Source organism: Engystomops pustulosus, chromosome 8 (genome assembly GCF_040894005.1).
Source record: "Engystomops pustulosus chromosome 8, aEngPut4.maternal, whole genome shotgun sequence".
Lineage (NCBI taxonomy): Eukaryota > Metazoa > Chordata > Amphibia > Anura > Leptodactylidae > Engystomops > Engystomops pustulosus.
The window spans coordinates 9,270,253-9,286,627 of NC_092418.1; the positions used below are offsets into that span (position 1 = coordinate 9,270,253).

At 47.3% G+C, this 16,375-nt stretch overlaps 2 pseudogenes; both read left to right on the top strand.

Moving 5' to 3' along the window:
* The first annotated feature begins 7,932 nt into the window (after positions 1 to 7,932).
* On the top strand, positions 7,933 to 10,622 carry LOC140076000 (E3 ubiquitin-protein ligase TRIM39-like; annotated as a pseudogene).
* A 3,225-nt stretch (positions 10,623 to 13,847) lies between these two features.
* On the top strand, positions 13,848 to 15,338 carry LOC140075734 (E3 ubiquitin-protein ligase TRIM39-like; annotated as a pseudogene).
* Positions 15,339 to 16,375: the final 1,037 nt, after the last annotated feature.

Here is a 16,375-nt window from a genome sequence, read left to right on the forward strand (position 1 = left end):
GCTCAGCAGGCAGTGTCAGACAGGATAGGATTAGATACACGGCTCTACAGACAGTATCACACAGGATAGGATTAGATACACAGCTCAGCAGTCAGTATCACACAGGAGAGGATTAGATACACATCTCAGCAGTATCACACAGGATAGGATTAGATACACAGCTCATCAGACAGTATCACACAGGATAGGATTAGATACACAGCTCATTAGACAGTATCACACAGGATAGGGGATTAGATACACAGCTCAGCAGTCAGTATCATACAGGATAGGATTAGATACACAGCTCAGCAGACAGGATCACACAGAATAGGATTAGATACACGGCTCAGCAGACAGTACTACACAGGAGAGGATTAGATACACAGCTCAGCAGACAGTATCACACAGGATAGGGGATTAGATACCCAGCTCAGCAGACAGTATCACACAGGAGAGGATTAGATACACAGCTCAGCAGACAGTATCACACAGGATAGGGGATTAGATACCCAGCTCAGCAGACAGTATCACACAGGAGAGGATTAGATACACAGCTCAGCAGGCAGTATCACACAGGATAGGATTAGATACACAGCTCAGCAGGCAGTATCATACAGGATAGGATTAGATACACAGCTCAGCAGACAGTATCATACAGGATAGGATTAGATACACTGCACAGCAGACAGTATCGCACAGGATAGGATTAGATACACTGCACAGCAGACAGTATCACACAGGATAGGATTAGATACGCAGCTCAGCAGACAGTATCACACAGGATAGGATTAGATACACAGCTCAGCAGACAGTATCACACAGGATAGGGGATTAGATACCCAGCTCAGCAGACAGTATCACACAGGATAGGATTAGATACACAGCTCAGCAGGCAGTATCATACAGGATAGGATTAGATACACAGCTCAGCAGACAGTATCATACAGGATAGGATTAGATACACTGCACAGCAGACAGTATCGCACAGGATAGGATTAGATACACTGCACAGCAGACAGTATCACACAGGATAGGATTAGATACACAGCTCAGCAGACAGTATCACACAGGATAGGATTAGATACACTGCACAGCAGACAGTATCACACAGGATAGGATTAGATACACAGCTCAGCAGACAGTATCACACAGGATAGGATTAGATACACAGCTCAGCAGACAGTATCATACAGGATAGGATTAGATACACAGCTCAGCAGACAGTATCATACAGGATAGGATTAGATACACTGCACAGCAGACAGTATCACACAGGATAGGATTAGATACACAGCTCAGCAGACAGTATCATACAGGATGGGAATAGATACACAGCTCAGCAGGCAGTATCACACAGGATAGGATTAGATACACAGCTCAGCAGGCAGTGTCAGACAGGATAGGATTAGATACACGGCTCTACAGACAGTATCAGACAGGATATGGGATTAGATACCCAGCTCAGCAGACAGTATCACACAGGATAGGATTAGATACACAGCTCAGCAGACAGTATCACACAGGATAGGATTAGATACACAGCTCAGCAGACAGTATCATACAGGATAGGATTAGATACACTGCACAGCAGACAGTATCACACAGGATAGGATTAGATACACAGCTCAGCAGACAGTATCATACAGGATGGGAATAGATACACAGCTCAGCAGGCAGTATCACACAGGATAGGATTAGATACACAGCTCAGCAGGCAGTGTCAGACAGGATAGGATTAGATACACGGCTCTACAGACAGTATCAGACAGGATATGGGATTAGATACCCAGCTCAGCAGACAGTATCACACAGGATAGGATTAGATACACAGCTCAGCAGACAGTATCATACAGGATATAAATACCGGCCCATATAGCCCCCGGGAGCGTCCTCCTTCGTGCCTTCACGATGTGGAGGTGGGAAATGGGAGCAATTCCTCGCCGAGCACCAGGAATTGTCTATTTCTGGGCTTGTACAACAGGTTTCAGGCTCACAAACCCCCAATATACACTCACCGGCCACTTTATTAGGTACACCATGCTAGTAACGGGTTGGACCCCCTTTTGCCTTCAGAACTGCCTCAATTCTTCGTGGCATAGATACAACAAGGTGCTGGAAGCTCCTCAGAGATTTTGCTCCATAGTGACATGATGGCATCACACAGTTGCCGCAGATTTGTCGGCTGCACATCCATGATGCGAATCTCCTGTTCCACCACATCCTAAAGATGCTCTATTGGATTGAGATCTGGTGACTGTGGAGGCCATTTGAGTCCAGTGACCTCATTGTCATGTTCAAGAAACCAGTCTGAGATGATTCCAGCTTTATGACATGGCGCATTATCCTACTGAAAGTAGCCATCAGATGTTACAGGGTACATTGTGCTCATAAAGGGATGGACATGGGCAGCAACAATACTCAGGTAGGCTGTGGCGTTGTACCAAGGGGCCCAAAGACACCATGACACCACCAGCACCAGCCTGACCCGCTGATACAAGGCAGGATGGATCCATGACACCACCACCACCAGCCTGACCCGCTGATACAAGGCAGGATGGATCCATGACACCACCACCACCAGCCTGACCCGCTGATACAAGGCAGGATGGATCCATGACACCACCACCACCAGCCTGAGCCGCTGATACAAGGCAGGATGGATCCATGACACCACCACCACCAGCCTGACCCGCTGATACAAGGCAGGATGGATCCATGACACCAGCACCACCAGCCTGACCCGCTGATACAAGGCAGGATGGATCCATGACACCACCACCACCAGCCTGACCCGCTGATACAAGGCAGGATGGATCCATGACACCACCACCACCAGCCTGACCCGCTGATACAAGGCAGGATGGATCCATGACACCACTACCACCAGCCTGAGCCGCTGATACAAGGCAGGATGGATCCATGACACCACCACCACCAGCCTGACCCGCTGATACAAGGCAGGATGGATCCATGACACCACCACCACCAGCCTGAGCCGCTGATACAAGGCAGGATGGATCCATGACACCACCACCACCAGCCTGACCCCCTGATACAAGGCAGGATGGATCCATGACACCACCACCACCAGCCTGACCCGCTGATACAAGGCAGGATGGATCCATGACACCACCACCACCAGCCTGACCCGCTGATACAAGGCAGGATGGATCCATGACACCACCACCACCAGCCTGACCCGCTGATACAAGGCAGGATGGATCCATGACACCACCACCACCAGCCTGACCCGCTGATACAAGGCAGGATGGATCCATGACACCACCACCACCAGCCTGAGCCGCTGATACAAGGCAGGATGGATCCATGACACCACCACCACCAGCCTGACCCGCTGATACAAGGCAGGATGGATCCATGACACCACCACCAGCCTGACCCGCTGATACAAGGCAGGATGGATCCATGACACCAGCACCACCAGCCTGAGCCGCTGATACAAGGCAGGAGGGATCCATGACACCAGCACCACCAGCCTGACCCGCTGATACAAGGCAGGATGGATCCATGACACCACCACCACCAGCCTGAGCCGCTGATACAAGGCAGGATGGATCCATGACACCACCACCAGCCTGACCCGCTGATACAAGGCAGGATGGATCCATGACACCACCACCAGCCTGAGCCGCTGATACAAGGCAGGATGGATCCATGACACCACCACCACCAGCCTAACCCGCTGATACAAGGCAGGATGGATCCATGACACCACCAGCCTGACCCGCTGATACAAGGCAGGATGGATCCATGACACCACCACCACCAGCCTGAGCCGCTGATACAAGGCAGGATGGATCCATGACACCAGCACCACCAGCCTGAACCGCTGATACAAGGCAGGATGGATCCATGACACCAGCACCACCAGCCTGAGCCGCTGATACAAGGCAGGATGGATCCATGACACCACCAGCACCAGCCTGAGCCGCTGATACAAGGCAGGATGGATCCATGACACCACCACCACCAGCCTGACCCGCTGATACAAGGCAGGATGGATCCATGACACCACCACCACCAGCCTGAGCCGCTGATACAAGGCAGGATGGATCCATGACACCAGCACCACCAGCCTGACCCGCTGATACAAGGCAGGATGGATCCATGACACCACCACCACCAGCCTGAGCCGCTGATACAAGGCAGGATGGATCCATGACACCACCACCACCAGCCTGACCCGCTGATACAAGGCAGGATGGATCCATGACACCACCACCACCAGCCTGACCCGCTGATACAAGGCAGGATGGATCCATGACCCCACCACCACCAGCCTGACCCGCTGATACAAGGCAGGATGGATCCATGACACCACCACCACCAGCCTGAGCCGCTGATACAAGGCAGGATGGATCCATGACACCACCAGCACCAGCCTGAGCCGCTGATACAAGGCAGGATGGATCCATGACACCACCACCACCAACCTGACCCGCTGATACAAGGCAGGATGGATCCATGACACCAGCACCACCAGCCTGAGCCGCTGATACAAGGCAGGATGGATCCATGACACCACCACCACCAGCCTGAGCCGCTGATACAAGGCAGGATGGATCCATGACACCACCAGCACCAGCCTGACCCGCTGATACAAGGCAGGATGGATCCATGACACCAGCACCAGCCTGAGCCGCTGATACAAGGCAGGATGGATCCATGACACCACCACCACCAGCCTGACCCGCTGATACAAGGCAGGATGGATCCATGCTTACATGTTTTTCCAATCTTCCACTGTCCAATTTCTATGAGCTTGTGCAAATTGTAGCCTCAGTTTCCTGTTCTTAGCTGAAAGGAGTGGCACCCGGTGTGGTCTTCTGCTGCTGTAGCCCATCTGCCTCAAAGTTCGACGTACTGTGCGTTCAGAGATGCTCTTCTGCCTTCCTTGGTTGTAACGGGTGGCGATTTGAGTCACTGTTGCCTTTCTATCAGCTCGAACCAGTCTGCCCATTCTCCTCTGACCTCTGGCATCAACAAGGCATTTCCGCCCACAGAACTGCCGCTCACTGGATGTTTTTTCTTTTTCGGACCATTCTCTGTAAACCCTAGAGATGGTTGTGCGTGAAAATCCCAGTAGATCAGCAGTTTCTGAAATACTCAGACCAGCCCTTCTGGCACCAACAACCATGCCACGTTCAAAGGCCACAAATCACCTTTCTTCCCCATACTGATGCTCGGGAGAACTGCAGGAGATTGTCTTGACCATGTCTACATGCCTAAATGCACTGAGTTGCCGCCATGTGATTGGCTGATTAGAAATTAAGTGTTAACGAGCAGTTGGACAGGTGTACCTAATAAAGTGGCCGGTGAGTGTATCTGCCCCATGGTTTTCAGAAGGCGGCCGTGCTCCACTCCACTTCCCTTCTCCAGCCAAACATATGCTACACCCAGGTGTAGAATACAATGGGGCTCATTTACTAAGGGATGCAGGAACTTGGGCGCACGAGCTATGTGAATTGCGCCGGACTTCATCTTCACGTCCGAATCGGGGATCGCGACAGGACCAGGTCAGTAAATTTGCCCCAATGTGTAAAAGGGGCCTTTTTATAGGGCATATTAGTATTGCGCACACTTGATCTGGCACACAGACGGAACGGCTCGCCATCGGTTGTGTATCTACTTTATACAACACCGAAGCCCGTCACTCCTCGTCCGCATAGACCGTTAGTAGAGAGTTTGCCAGATGGCCATTCCGAGAACGGTTTTTATACATCTCCCAGTTATGTAGAAAACAGGACGAGGGAGCTGGAGTGACACAGGCAGGGGTAAAAAAAAAATGGTGTTCAACACACAACCTAGAACTTGTATTCCTAAAGGCTGCAGGTTTAGTCCAGAATCAAATGTATGTCAGTCATAATCCATAGTGACAATGTACAAAAACCACACAAGATCTTGCTCTCTTTGAGAAAGTGAACCATGAATCAAAATTAGAGAACAACAATTTCCTAAATCTCAATGTCATTGTGTAGTCCTGTGATTTTATGAGTAAAATATCAGTATTTTAATGGACATCCACCATTAGATTACTGATGGTAGACTGTCCTCACAAGCCGGCTTGTTACCTTTTGGGGTTTCCTGTACTGTTGTTTCTTACTTTCAGGTCTCCTGAATTCACAAGAAACAAAATGTATAAAAATATGTAAAAGAGGCTAAGTCACCCACGCTGACGTCACCTGAGCGTCTCATGGCTCCTCCGTCCACTAAACTATGCACGCCCCCACCACCACCACCACTCAATATGCACGCCTCATCCCCCCAGCTCTTTACAGACAGCCGGTGACGTCAGCCAGATGTCTGCAAATCCTGTGTATTCCTTGTGGGCTCTGCGCAAGGAAGGTGCTCACACACGTGGGAGATTTGCAGACAACTGCTGTCTGTAAAGAGCTGGCGGGACGAGGGGTGCATATTGAGTGCCTCGCCTCAGCCTCATTTACATATTTTTATAAAGTTCTTTTCCTGTGAATTCAGAAGTCCTGAAAGTAAGAAAAAACTGTCGGCAACCCCTAACGATAACGAGAATGCCTGTGAGGACAGTCTAAAATCAGTACAATCTAAACCCTGGTACATGTCCTTTAAGCTTATTTCATAAATTTTATCTATTCTAAAGCCCTGAATAAAAATGTCAAATGAGATCATTGTAAAAGACACTGATCAAAATTAGAGAACACTTTCACATACCCACAAGTTATTGGTGTGAATTTGGTACCTGGTGCAGCAGATTGTCCAGATGACGGCCAAAGGGCTGACCCATCAGCCACAGCAAGAATTGTTCCAAGTCTGTGATTTCTAGAATATTCCATCTTTACATCATCACAAACTCATTCAAGTCCCCCAAGAAGACAAATGCAAGAGAGGACAGGATAATGTGGAGAATCTCCATGGGGAATCGCCTCATCGCTGCAGATGAAGTTGCCGCCATTTTAGCACTGAACCGGGGAAGGATCTGTCTCCTCATGCAGTGTCCCGATGTTTAAGAGCATTTGGACTGAAAGCCGACTCTGCAGCGACCAAACCTCTCATTAGCAGTAAAATAAAAAGGGTAGAATCAGCTTTACTGAGGAACATGTTGTGTGGACAGAGAAGAAGAGCTCCAAACTTCATTATAGTGATGAAAGCAATACTGGGGTAAGATTAGTCCTAAAGCTTGTAAAGAAGTCAGTGACAGGTGGTGGAGGAAGTGTCATGGTCTGGGGAATGTTTTCTGCAGCAGGAGTTGGTCCTCTCATACAGTTACATGGCAGAGTGAATGCAAGTATCAGGACCTTCTTCAGTAACATGTGGTTCCCTGCGTTCATTACTCAATCAGCAGCAATTTTCATGCAGGACAATGTCCTTTGTCACACAGCAAAACGGGTAAAGCAGTTCCTCAGTTCCTGAAAACAGAAAACATTGAAACAATGAAATAGCCCAGGGTCCTAATCTAAAACCAATAGAAAGCCTCTGCAAAATCCATGGTGACAAAAATTATAGCCAAGAAACCCACAACAGTCCCAGAACTGTGGAAGAGAAAGGAAGAAGAGCGGAGCAGAACCCAGCAGAACCTTCTGAGAGACCACGGATGTCCTGTGGCTGGTGCTGAGGTCCTGTGCACTCCCTACTGATTGGTGACTGCTGGGACCTGCAGAACATTTACTTACAATCTATCTCTGCTCTACAGCCATTGCTGGTCTCTAATTATCATCATCAACTTTTTTTTTTTGTGCAAAATAAAGGTTTAAGTTAACATACCTCAAATGTTGTTCATCAGAGGTTAGTGATCATATATTGTTCTCTAATTTTGATCTCCAGTGTTCATACACGTGGAACCTGCACTTGTCTAAGATAAAATCAAGTGAATGGAAGCCGCAGTCACACATACTTCCATGTTTTATATTGTACAGTCCATGGACTAAGACTTGTTCTACTTTTATACATTGCAGGATGTCGTCTGCTGAGCTGAAGAATGAGCAGAAGTGCTCCATCTGCCTGAGCCTCTATAGCAGTGGTCCCCAAACTACGGCCCGCGGGCCGTTTTCATCCGGCCCCCGCCGCTTGTAGCGCCAGCAGCTCCTGCTGAGGAGTGCAGGTCGGGCAGGAGCCTCCGTCCGGACAGGAAGCTCCTGCCCGTACCTTAATAGTGCTCGATGCGGCCGATGTGTCCGCTCGAGCACTATTATTACAGGTGGAGCGATGTGGCCGGAAGACAACCCCGGCGCACATCGCTCCTTGTACCTGGCTGCGCGGCCGCGTGATGACGTCATCACGCGGCCGCGCACCCCTTCCTGACCGACAGCAGCCCGAAGAAAGAAGAAAGATTAATGATGGAGGGGCAGTATGGACAATAATTAATGATGGAGGGGCAGTATGGACAATAATTAATGATGGAGGGGCAGTATGGACAATAATTAATGATGGAGGGGCAGTATGGACAATAATTAATGATGGAGGGGCAGTATGGACAATAAATGATGGAGGGGCAGTATGGACAATAAATGATGGAGGGGCAGTATGGACAATAATTAATGATGGAGGGGCAGTATGGACAATAATTAATGATGGAGGGGCAGTATGGACAATAATTAATGATGGAGGGGCAGTATGGGAAAAAAATTAATGATGGAGGTACAGCATAGGAAATAATTACTGGTGGGGGGGGGAGTATGGGAAATAATTAATGGTGGAGGGGCAGCATAGGAAATAATGATGGAGGGGCAGTATGGGAAATAATTAATGGTGGGGGGCAGCATAGGAAATAATTAATGAGGGGAGCAGCATAGGAAATAATTAACGAGGGTAGCAGCAAAGGAAATAATTAATGGGGGGAGCAGCATAGAAAATAATTCATGGAGAGGGGTCCCCGTATATTTAAGAATTAATTGACCCAATTAATTAATTCATTGGGCCAATATATAAAATAGTTCACAAGGGGGTGCAGTATATTAATTGAGGGGGGTCCCAGTGTATTACGGATGCGGTCACATGTACCGCTATTTATTTTTAAACTTTAGTCCGGCCCTCCAACAGTCTGAGAGGGACCGTGAACGGCCCCCTATGTAAAAAGTTTGGGGACCCCTGCTCTATAGAGATCCAATAACTTTGAGATGTGGTCACAACTTCTGCCACTCATGTATTGTAAATGAGCTGGATGCACAGGAGGCGGATGGAGGATATTCCTGTCCTGATTGTAAACTACAGTTTCCAGAGCGTCCACCTCTGGACAAGAGAAGAAGGTTGGATAATGCAGCGGATATGGAGGAGACCAGAGTCTTCTGTACTTACTGCACCAAGTCTCAGGTACCGGCGGTGAGGTCCTGTCTGCAGTGTGAGATCTCTCTCTGTGACGACCACCTGACAGCCCACAACAAATCAGTGGATCATAATATTAGCAGAACCTGACAGTTCTTTTGGAAACAAAAAATGTTCCCTCCATAAGAAGGTTCTGGAATATTACTGCCCCCAGGATGCAGTTTGTCTCTGTGTGTCCTGTTGTCTGGTGGGTGAACATCATGGACATCGGGTGGAACTTCTAGATGAGGCGTCTGAGAAGAAAAATAGGAAACTGAGGGAATATTTGGAGAAACTGAACCCACAAAAAGAAGAAATTCGTTAAAAAAGTGCAGAATCTGCTCAACCATAAGGGGAAGCTCCAGGAGAAAGCCTCCGATAAGAGGAAGAATGTCAGGAAGATGTTTTTGGGCATTAAGGAGCAACTGGAAGTGGCAGAAAAGAAAGCGCTGAGCGAGATCTCCAGGCAGGAGGAGGAGATTGTGTCCCAGATATCTGATCAGACCAAGGAGCTGGAAACACAGGAGGACGAGCTGTGCAGGAAGATGCGTGACATAGAGGAGATGTGTCGTGTCACCGACCCAATAAGACTCCTACAAGAAAGTGACATTACGGGATGTGATGATGAAGATAATGGTGGAAAGATCAGTTCTGAAGAGGATCAAGGTGAGTTAAGTGATAATCAGGAATCTGAATATGATGTGGAAGTGGTTGCTGAAGATATGAATGAGATCCCTGACGATGTTGATGAGGTTCTGATCTCATTGACCTTACACCGATTTATGAAGGATATCACCAACAAGGTAACAGCGCAGCTCAGGTTCCAGGTGCCAAACCTTTTGCTGGATGTGGACACTGCTGAAAGATTCTTAAAGATATCAGAAGATCTGAAGACGACAATAGATACAGGAAAGCTATATGACAGAGCTAAATCTTTACGGAGGTTTCTGGATTATCCCCAGGTGCTAAGCAGATGTAGCTTCTCCTCAGGAAGACATTACAGGGAGGTGGAGTGTAATCAGATAGGGAGATCGGACATAGGAGTGTCCTATCCCAGTATCAAGAATAAGGGTGAATTGGAGAAAATAAAAAATCCTGGTGCCTGTGCTTTGAAGATGGGTTGTATTTTGTGATACACAATGCTGAAGAAAAATCACTACGCCCACGCTCAACATCTTCAGCGTTTGGAGTCCTCGTAGACTATGAGGCCGGGCGTCTGTCCTTCTATGAGCTGTGTGACCCTATCAGACTTACACACCTTCACCACCACCTTCACCGAGCCCCTACATGCCATCTTCTATGTGGGGAATGGAGCCTCTGTCACTATAACAAGTTAAAGCTTTAGAATATCTACGCTGTGATTATATAGTTGTGACCATTGACCTGTAGAAGTTTTGGTGATCAGGTTGCATTATTTTTTTGGTTTTAGTTTTGCCAGAGTTATAGTGCGACATTGATGTCTGCCACTTCGAGGTGCTGAGAAATTTCCCGATATCCTCAAATGAAAGTTGCGGTATTTCTGTTAAGTTATCAAGTTGGTTTTTAACATTAAAAATACAACAAACAAATGTTAGTTTGTTCCTGCGTGACGTTTCCATTTATGTCCTTCGTCCAGCACATATCCTAAATCCTTCCCCTCGACTGTCCGTGTGTATGATGTGTAAACCCGCAACACGGTCGCTGTATACATCGATATCGGAGATGCCATTGCCTACATCGGCCTCCACAGAAGAGGACAGTCTACGTATTATTGTGGAATACAGAGAAATATTCCTTCTTGACACTTAATCTGAGGAACAGAATACATTCCTGGATCCAGAAATCTATTAACTATAACTTGTACAATCTGAGAATCGGGACCCCTCAGGACTCCTAGAGCGTTCACCATGACCACTTCTTCTAGAAGACGCTCCATGATCTCTCTGCTCTTACAGCAAAGAACCTCCTTCTCTGTAGGAACCTTCTTCCCTCTAGATGTGGAGGACGGTCTCTTGTTCATGGATCATGGTGGAGCTTTCTGTGATATGACCCTTCATTTATTAATGAATTACTAATAATACTGGTTCATCGGTGCCTGGTCCAGGTGTCAGAGTCCCCTGATAATATACTGGCAGGTCACCATTAAGACAATTCCCCAGAACACCCTTTTAGTTTGAGCTGCTAATCATAAAACATTTGGACGTTCAAGATTCTCATCTCGCGTTTGAAAACTGTTGGTTTTAGAATTTTCCACAAATACAATCTCCTCTAATTGGGTGTGGCTGGCCTCCTCAACCGGCTGGAAGCTGAATGCATGCACTAAACAAACATGGACACGGGCAGGAGGGACCATGGAGGAAAGTCAATGTTTATTTATTTAAGCAGCCTCCTCCAAGCCACCATTGGGGGTTTTTTTTGCGTTCTTGGACAACCCCTTTAAACTTTTAGAATGTTGTTTGAAAAACACATTTTCATCACTATTTCTGTTCCCCCCAACCTACCTACCTACTATAGGTAATTAGTGAGGTGATCAGTACGCATCTACTATCAGGATCTGATGCTAGATGTCCTTTAAGCAAAGTCTCCCATCTCCAATCTACCATCTTCTAAGATACCAACTCCCACTCTTGCTCTGCCAAAATGGTCCCGACTTCACAGTCCTGTTTTCCAGGTCCCTCTAGCGGTGCTGAGATAAATGCGGCCATTCCTTCCCAGTGCCTCATCCCTCTGATCTGTAGTGGAGGAGCTTCACTACTGAGCATGTACATAAAGTGCAGCCACATTCACCTCAACTAAAAGCCTAGAAAAGGGATGCACAACTTACGGCCGACAGGCTACATGCTACAACCTGCTAACTGTCCAATGAGCACTACTATAACTGAAGCTTTCATTGGTGCAGGAGGCTGGGTAGCGGTGAATGCAGCTGAAAAGTCCTCACCACTCATGAGTAGGAGTGGTAAGTACTTTTCAGCTGTACTGTACTTCTCACGGGTCCTTTCCTGCAGCTGGTGCTGCTACATACAAGATGGACATCGGACAGAGTGGAACATGGAGGTGAGAAGAAGCTGCAGGGAGCAGAAGAGGAGCCAGGAAAGGAGAGGATTTATTTTTTGTTTTTGTCTGCTCCGAGGTCTCCAGTATTATCATCCTCTGCTCCGAGGTCTCCAGTATTATCCTCTGCTCCGAGGTCTCCAGTATCATCATCCTTGTCATTTACATCACGTAGGAAATCAATTTCCTCCAATCAGAATTCGCTTCCATCTTATCCGATGCCTTCACACTCCAAGGGATATCAGAAAGAAAAGTGATAACTCTGCAGGTTCTGAGGCTCTTACACTTTTGCAAAAATACTAATTTAAGGAACGAGGCTGCACAGGAAGAAAAATATGTCTGCTGTACAGAAGACCTTCTGCCATTACAACCACAGTTTTCTTACCAACTCCTGGTTATGTTTGATAGCCCGCAGGCGCTTAGCCGTGCGGCTAATGACTGCCTGCAGGTTCAGCCGTGAAAATTTTGCAAGGTTTGTAGCAGGTGCAGCATGGCCCCTTTAAGAAAAGTTTGTTTATACCCCGGGTACATGGGCTACGTGACTGGGGGTGGGCTACAGGTGTGGGTGGTATCTAGTGGTGGGCAAAAGTGATAATACAGGCTGCAAGCCTGAGCTCACCCTCTTTCCTACGAATCTTCCCTCCCTCCCCTATTTGTAATTATATCCAATGTCACAGCTGGCGGTTTTTATATCGGGTATGTGACCTACATGCCCTCTATAAGGCGGGCTCACAGGTGCCCGGGTTTATTTGTTATATTTTACAATGCTACTCTACGAGTAGGAGTTACTTGTTATAAGTTAAATAAAGCTGTGGCCGACTCTCTAGTCGTTATACCACAAAGTTTAAGGTTAAAACGTGTCTGTGGTCTTTTCTGGCTGAGTTAAAGGGGACATTTGGGTGGGCCTATCTGGGTTTTTGGGGAAAGAATATGCAGGCAGTCGTGTGACTCCTTTGTTCTCCGACCTCTGTCCTTGCCCTGGGTTTTGTACCTGCTTCCTAGATTACCCAAGCCAGACGCTTCTCCTCAGTTGTACAGAGGTAGCTGAGAGCAATGATGTGATGAGAACAATGCTTCCTTCATACATCTCCTGACTATGTGGAAAAAAACTTGCGTTGGTTCCCTCTGGTGCCGGATGCATTTTAATAAATTTGGATCTTGCACACACAGGTTGGAGAGCGATCCTTTGAATGCAGAAAGCAATCTCCGAGGACTGAAGAGGTAGTGTTACCTGCAGTGACAGAGAGAGAGGCAGGGGTAAAAAATGGTGACCGACACACGAGCTGGAACTTGTAGCCCTAATGCGTGCGGGTTAAGTCCAGAACAAAATTTATGTCAGTCATAATCCCAAGTGACAAAGTACAGAAATCACACAAGATCTCGTTCTCATTGACAGACCTTGGACAATGCAGTGTGTGAGACCTGCACTTACTGTATATGTAATTCCGTTGAGTGAATGGAAAGCGCAGCCACACATGTCCCCATGGTGTATATCGTTCAGTCCTGGGACTAACACTTCTTCTACTTTTATACATTGCAGGATGTCGTCTGCTGAGCTGAAGGATGAGCAGAAATGCAACATCTGCCTGAGCCTCTATACAGATCCCGTAACCCTGAGATGTGGTCACAACTTCTGCCGCTCGTGTATTGTGAGTGCGCTGGATGCACAGGAGGCGGCTGGAGGATATTCCTGTCCTGATTGTAAACTACAGTTTCCAGAGCGTCCACCTCTGGACAAGAGAAGAAGTTTGGATAATGAAGTGTATATGGAGGAGACCAGAGTCTTCTGTACGTACTGTATAAAGTCTCAGGTACCGGCTGTGAGGTCCTGTCTGCCGTGTGAGATCTCTCTCTGTGATGACCACCTAACAGCCCACAACAAGACCATGGATCATATTGTTACTGAACCTGTCAGCACTTTTGGAAATAAAAAATGTTCCCTACATAAAAAGGTTCTGGAATATTATTGTCCTCGGGAAGCATCTTGTCTCTATATGTCCTGCTATCTGGTTTGGTGAGCATTGGGGACAGAAGGTAGAACTTCATCCAAGAAGAAGAAACTGAAGGAATATCTAAAAAGACTAAACCCACAAAAAGAAGAAATTCCGACAAGAGTCCAGAACCTTCTTGATCATAAGGGGAAGATCCAGGAGAAAGCCTCCAATGAGAGGAAGAACGTCAGTAAGATCTTCATGGATATTAAGGATTCAGTGGAAATGGCAGAAAAGAAAGTGTTGAGCGAGATCTCCAGGCAGGAGGAGGAGATTGTGTCCCAGATATCTGATCAGATCAAGAAGCTGGAAATACAGGAGGACGAGCTGTGCAGGAAGATGCGTGACATAGAGGAGATGTGTCGTGTCACCGACCCAATACGACTCCTACAAGAAAGTGACATTACGGGATGTGGTGATGAAGATAATGGTGGAAAGATCAGCCTTGAAGAGAATCAAGATGAGTCAAGTGATAATCAGGAATCTGAATATGATGTGGAAGTGGTTGCTGGAGATCCGAATGAGATCCCTGATGATGTTGATGAGGTTCTGATCTCATTGACCTTATACCGATTTATGAAGGATATCACCAAGGTAACAGCGCAGCTCAGGTTCCAGGTGCCAAACCTTTTGCTGGATGTGGACACTGTGGATAAATCCTTAAAATTATTAGAAAATCGGATGACGGCGACAGATTCAGGAAAACTATATGAGAGAGCAAAATGCTAAGCACATGTGGCTTCTCCTCAGGAAGACATTACTGGGAGGTGAAGTGCAGTAAACTAGGGAGATCGGAGTGTCCTATCCCAGTATCAAGAAGAAAGGGGTAGAGTCTTCAGCTGCTGTCCAGCAGTTGGATTGTTTTTAGACTATGAGGCCGGGCGTCTGTCCTTCTATGAGCTGTGTGACCCCATCAGGCACTTGTACACCTTCACCGCCTCCTTCACTGAGCCCCTTCATGCTATATTCCATGAGAATGATGGGGCCCCTGAACAAGTTAAAGCTGGTGAAGTCCACGGCCTTGGAACATCTACACGATGACCCAGGTCTGCCAACGTTACTTAGTTGGGACCCATTGCCCTGCAGACGTTTTTGTGGACAGATTTTTTTTTTTTTTTTTTGTTACTTTATAGTTTTGCCCGTTATAGGGCGACTTTCAGCTCTGCCGCTTTGTGGTGTGGAGGAAAAGTCATGGTGAAAGGAGGTTAATATCCTGATATCCCCCAATGTTGTATGGTGAGAGTTGTAGTATTTCTGTTGTAAGTCATCAAGTCGGATTCTAAAACAATTAAAATACATCAAAAGAAAATGTGGTTTGCTGTCATTTTTGTGTTCCTGTGTGATCATTCCATTGGAGACGTTACAGATGAGACCCCAAAAACATAAAGTGTTTGTCTGTAGAGCAAGTAACTGATGATTCCATCCATTCCACCCATAGGAAACAAATGGAGATTCCCCCAGAGCCGGGCTCTTCTCCAGCTACAGACGCGTCACCTCTATTACAGCCTACAAATTCTAGTACTACAAAGTGACGTTCCAGACATTCCAAATCTCAGATATCCCATCCCGTTCTGCTGTTGTAAATAATAATCATCTTTAACGATACATCACCGTTATATTCCGTAGCTTTACAAATCATCAGGGACAAATATAATGAGACAATACACAGTACAGGCAGTCGTACGGAGCAATAGGAGTGTGGGCCCTGATCACAAGAGCTTACAGTCTAAGAGGGGGGGGGGGACACAAGAGCTTACAGTCTAGGAGGATGAGGGGGTGACACAAGAGCTTACAGTCTATGAGGATGAGGGTGACACAAGAGCTTACAGTCTATGAGGATGATGGGGGACACAAGAGCTTACAGTCTATGAGGATGAGGGGGTGACACAAGAGCTTACAGTCTATGAGGATGAGGGGGTGACACAAGAGCTTACAGTCTATGAGGATGAGGGGGGTGACACAAGAGCTTACAGTCTATGAGGATGAGGAGGTGACACAAGAGCTTACAGTCTATGAGGATGAGGGGGGACACAAGAGCTTACAGTCTATGAGGATGAGGGGGTGACACAAGAGCTTAC